The sequence below is a fragment of the Otolemur garnettii genome, unplaced genomic scaffold, assembly GCF_000181295.1.
Source record: "Otolemur garnettii isolate 467f Iridium unplaced genomic scaffold, OtoGar3 scaffold00037, whole genome shotgun sequence".
Taxonomy (NCBI): Eukaryota; Metazoa; Chordata; class Mammalia; order Primates; family Galagidae; genus Otolemur; species Otolemur garnettii.
The window spans coordinates 5,894,107-5,900,152 of NW_003852432.1; the positions used below are offsets into that span (position 1 = coordinate 5,894,107).

General features: G+C 35.8%; 1 protein-coding gene across 3 annotated transcripts in view; it reads left to right on the plus strand.

The window, feature by feature from the left end:
* CADPS2 (calcium dependent secretion activator 2) overlaps positions 1-6,046 on the plus strand; it is a 499,168-nt gene that overhangs the window by 44,665 nt on the left and 448,457 nt on the right. The gene's annotated exons all lie outside the window — the stretch shown is intronic.

The window sequence follows — 6,046 nt, forward strand, 5'->3', positions numbered from 1 at the left end:
GGATAGTGTGTTAGCAGTGGTTGTGCCCGGACGGTGTGTTAGCAGTGGTTGTGCCCGGATGGTGTGTTAGCAGTGGTTGTGCCTGGATAGTGTGTTAGCAATGGTTGTGCCTGGATAGTGTGTTAACAGTGGTTGTGCCTGGACAGTGAACCTCTCTTTTCCCCTCCCTAGATTGTTTCCCACATTTTTTTTCTTTTTGTAGGAAATTGGTGTCACAATATCGTCTTGCCATTCTGGCGTTGAAGAGGAGGAACATATTCACAACAGCTGGAAAGGGGGACAGAAGGGAAAAGAAATGAATTGTTTCATTACCATTAACCTGTATTTTGAAAAGAGCCAGTGGTCTCTTATTTTTCAGTATTAAAATTGTTTACTTTCATGGCAATCGGGAACTTGTGTGATGCCTTGTGGATCTCACTGTCTTCTGGCAGTTGGTATTATGCATTGTACTGTAACTTCCTGTCTGTTACATTTTCACCAGCCATGGTTTTGAATTATTTCAGTTTATGTGTGTCTACCCGAATTTTAACATATGTTCATTTTTACATATGCATGTTTACTTTTGTTGCCTTTATTTATTTATTTATTTATTTGGCCGGGGCTGGGTTTGAACCCGCCACTTCTGGCATATGGGGCCAGTGCCCTACCCTTTTGAGCCACAGGCACTGCCCTTTTGTTGCCTTTAAATGGTGCAGTGAGACAATAATACTGCTGTCTGCTTCCACAGATGTGCTGGGGGGGATCTCTGGTGTCAGGTACAGGAGGTTAATTTGCATTTCATCCCCATTTAATGCAGATAAAAGACTAGACCTGGGAGAAATGTATCTATATATCTCCAGACAACTTCTGGATGGGATGGTTGCATAAGATGAACTTAAAATAAATAGGCTTTGGTAGTCTGGGTACTACATTTTCTTGCATGGTTAGTACAACCAAAGGACCACCTACAAGGCCAGATTTCTAAATGCTGATGATACAAGATTCTCTTGTAAGCTCACACTTTTTTTTTTTTTTTGTCTTTTTTTTTTGCCACAGAGTCTCAAGCTGTCAACCTGGGTAGAGTGCTGTGGTGTCATAGACCACAGACAGCGACCTCCAACTCTTGGGCTCAAGTGATCCTCTTGCCTCAGTTTTTCTATTTTTAGTAGAGACAGGGTCTCATTTTTGCTCAGGCTGGTCTCGAAGTTGTGAGCTCAAGCAATCCACCTGCCTCGGCTTCCCAGCGTGCTGGGATTACAGGCGTGAGCCACCATGCTGGGCCTGTAAGCTTGGCCTGTAAGCTCACACTCTTTTAGCCTTCTTATTTACTAGTGTGTGTGTGTGTGCGTGCATATATGCTTTTTGTATTTTTCTATCTCTAATTTCCTAACTCTGTTTTACTTAAGACTGTGATGTTAAAAACTGTGACCATGCCAAAGATATTTTAAGAAGATACTTTGGTTTTAAGGGAATTACAGTATTTGTTTCCATGTTATTCTCAACCATGAGACTGTAATTCCATAAAGGACAGACAGAACTGATTTTCATCCATATATTTTAATAATGCTTGGTACACAGTCAGTACTCATTAGACATTTTTGAATGATTTTAAAGTAAATAAACACACATGCACACAAACATTCCTGGACCACATAAAGTGAGAGTATCTTATAATATCATTTGTGTTGTATTCATGTTTTCCAGTAGGATGGGACCATTCCCACCTCCTTTTTGGATCATTGAAATATAATTTTCCTTTCACTCTAAATTGGCATCTGCCTTTTTCAATAGAGGCTTTTATTAGTTTTCTGGGGGAGGGGGAGAGGCATCATAATTTATTATAAACTTCAGTTCTTCTTGGTGGGTTCAAGCCCAGCCCTGGCCAAAATAAATAAATAAATAAACTTCCGTCCTTCCTTTTTCTATTTCAGAGTGGAGCTAGAGTACGAATCACAGTGTTTGCTTTTTTTCCCTGTGGGATCCTCTTAGAGACCTTTCTTCGGCACGCATAGTAAAAAGGGATCGATAATCTTTGGCAATATTGCCATAGTGGGAGAGTGATGCATTTCTTCACATGTTGAGGCTTTGGTCCCTGTTGGAAAGAAAAGTTAGAAGTGAGGTTCATGTGATTGAAATTTTATTGACACTAATTCTAAGACCTTCATGTTAAACAGCATCCCCCTCCGTCACTTCAAGAGGAATTGTTGAAGTGCTTCCTTGTTTGGGCATATAACTCAGTTTTATTTATATTTTTCCCATTGAAATACAAATGTGATTACAATCTCTGATGAAAATCTCCATAGTTGAAGATACTGATTGCTTTTAAAGACCAGAATTTTTTTCTTTTTTGTGGTACAAATGACATAGACTTACATCTATTTTATCAGAGACAGAGGAAAACCCAAAATGACACCAGCAGTAATGAACAATCATTTTGTTGCTTGAGGTAATGGTGTATTATTGGACTAGTTGCTTAAACCTTGATAGTGTGATGTTGAACTTGGTTTGCCTTTTGTAATAAGGGCGGGAGCTAAATATTAATAGTCTCAATTGATCATATTCAAGGGAGAGAAGGAATGGAGGCCAGCTTTCTAATAGGTCATTGAGTTTTGCATGATAATACTTCTTCCAGCACATCATCTAAATTTTTCTTTCCCTTTTAATAGACTAATAGTAGGGCACCCAAATTTTAAATTTTCATTAAAAAAAATTCTGATCTTGGACTTTTCTTCTCATTTCCACTTAAATTCTTCTGGTTTTTCTATTTGTTTTCATTGTAACTTCTGTCCAGGGGAAGTTCTGATTACTTTCTTTTAATGATGACATTTTATAAGTACCTTATTTGAAGTTTTATGATTTTATACCTGGGATTTATGTATGGAAACCTCAAGTTTTGTTTAAATTAGAATGATTTTTTTTTTTAAAGCTGTAAAAAAGGTACTATAGCTTGTAGCTATAAACTCAGCACTTTGGAAGGCCAAGGTGAGAGGATCTATTGGTATTAGGAGTTTGAAATCAGCCTGAGCAAGAGCAAGATCTCATCTCTACAAAAAATAGAAAAATTAGCCAGACCTATAGTCCCACTTACTAGGGAGGCTGAGGTGGGAAGAATGCTTCAGCCCAGAAGTTCAAAGTTGTAGTGAGCTATGACTGAGTCACTGCATTCTGGCCTGGATGACAGAATAACACCCTGTTTCAACAACAATAACAAATAACAACAACAAACATAGGTAATAAGCTAAAAGAAATATTTTGTTACTGGACTTGAAACTATTTATTTATTTTTTATTTATTTGCAGTTTTTTTTGACCGGGGCTGGGTTTGAACCTGCCACCTCTGGCATATGGGGCTGGCACCCTACTCCTTTGAGCCACAGGCATCACCCACTTGAAACTATTTTTAACCTTCTTTTACTTTTGTAGTCTACAGATTGTTTACTTTCTAACTAATCTTTTGGCGTTTCTCATTTGTTTTCCATATAACCTACAATATGGAAAATTAAAGATACCCCAGTGTCCAGATGCAAATTCGTTTGCAGTTATTACAAGTTGAAAATTCAAATTATTGAAAAATATTCATTCAGCCTATCTTTTGTATTTATCCCTTGCTAATACATTGTATATGGGAGGAATTAAATTTCTTTTTAGTTTATTTTAGTACATCCTGTGTACTTATATTTAAACTGTTGCATATTATTATTCAGGGTTATCTTACATTTTTGAAGAATTTTTGAGATCAGTGAAATGTGCATTCTTTGATTTTTAGCAGTATCCTAATAAGGTGGTCTAATTGATTTCACACTATTTCTGTTGCAGTGTCAGTCTCTTCAGCTCAATTGATCCTTTTGCCTCAGCTTTCTTAGTAGCGGGGACTACAGACACCTGCTACGACACCCAGCTAGTTTTTCTATTTTTAGAAGAAACAGGGTTTCACTTTTGCTCAGATGGGTCCTGAGCTCAGGCCATCCCCATGCCTTGGCCTCCTAGAGTGCTAGGATCATAGGCGTGAGCCACCTCACCCGGCCTGTATGAGTTTGTTTTGTTCCTCATGCTCTTCTTACTATAGTTGGGAAAGGTGGATGCTCTTGAGCTGTTTTCAATGATCTTGGTCTAAATGAATCATAATTTAGATTGGTGACTTTTGAGGTATTAGAGTATAATACAATCTTTGAGGCAACATAAAAGATGATTGTAATTCAAGAGTCTTAAAAACAAATTTTGAAATATGAGTTTCAGCTTTACTTCTGAGCTTATTGTGTTCTTGAGCAGTATCCTTTCAAGTTATATTTTACAATGATTCTAAAATATATTTAATACATGAAATGATGGAAGCTGATGACTTAAAGAGTGAAGGAGACTATTTACATAAGGGTTGAACTGTATTATAAGGTTCTCTTACAAAACTTTTACGTAATGCCTTTTTCATGTAATATGATATAAAGGTGTCAGATGAATTATTAAAATTTATTACCATACAATAGAGAAAAAATTGATTTATTTGAGTGTGGCTTTGTATGAACAGGTAGCTATCTGGGAGGTTGATTTTATAATGCTATTTATAAGATTTTTTTCTTCTTGTAAAACACGTTTGTGAATAAAATTAATATAATAGCTTCTCCTTCAAAGTGTGAAGGGGAGAATATTTCTGAGTAGTTTAGATTCTCTGCTTCATCTTTGTGTTGGTGGAAAAATATAGCATGTTAGAATTGATTAGTGCCAATGGTATAAATTTAATACCATCTTAAAATGTAGTGGGTAGAACTGATCAGGTTTGAGAGGAGTAGAGGAGAGTGCTCTGAGATAATCAAGAGTATACCTGGGTATTACTAATACTGGCCTCCGGCTGAGCACCCAGGTACTGATGGACCTGTTTCTTTTTGAGTAAGAACAGAATGATCGTATTTTCAGTGTCTGACTTTACATTTTTTATAACATCCATTTAGAGATGAAGAGAATTTTAAAAATGTAATATTCACTTTTAAATTATTTAAAGTATTTTCAGACTTTACATTTAGAAAAGATGGTATACTAAACAGCTAAAGAAGAACTGTAAAATATGCTGGGAAGAAAGTAAGGGCTTAGGATAGCACAGTGAACACATTCATCAGAGTACTGTCCAGACCTAGCACTTCTTGTCCAATAGCCTGGAACATTTTCAATGTGTTAGAGAATAGAACCATCAACTCCAAGTTTTGTATCCAATGAAACTATCATTCAGAGGGAAAAAAGGAAAATGAAAAGATTCTCAGATAAAGGTAAACAACCCATTGTTAACAGACTTTTGTTGAAAGGTTGGCTAAAGTTCTTCAGACAGAAAGGAAATGATAAGAAACCTTGGAGAATCAGGAAGAAATAGGGAGCTAAGAGCTGTGTTTATATACAATAGATTAGAGTTTATGACTTAGAAAAATCATATTTGATTGAAACAAAAGTTATCACACCGTGTAATACCTAAGACAATGATATTTGAAAATGGGGGAGGTAAAAGCAACTAAGTTTTGTTAAGTCATATAGATTATAATATTCAGAGAAACTATTACAAACACTATACAGAGAGATATTTTCAATCATTGAAAAAAAACAAAATTTATTTGTAAAAATAGGTTCAAGTAACCTGAAGAAAGGCAATGAAAAAGAAACAGAGGAATGAGAACAAGAGGAAACAAGTAGAAAATAAGTAATAACATTAGAGACTGAAACATCAACATAGCAAAAATTACTTTATTTTTTATTTTTTTAGTTGTTTTTTATTAAATAATAACTTTGTACATTGATGCATTTATGGGATTCAGGGTACTGCTTCAATATACAATGTGAAATGCTTACCTTAAACTAATTAACACATCCATCATAATTATACTCATTTCTTAATAGTTTTGAAATGTACCATTGCATCATGCACATTAGGTGAGGTCCCCCTGAATACCCTCCCTCCTCTCCCCTCTCTCTCCTTCTCTTCTACTTTCTGGACTATAGTTATGTTTTGCCATTCGTATAAGTGTGTAGGTGGTTATATATTGATTTCATAGTGGTATTGAGTACACTGGATACTTTTTTCCCATTCTTGA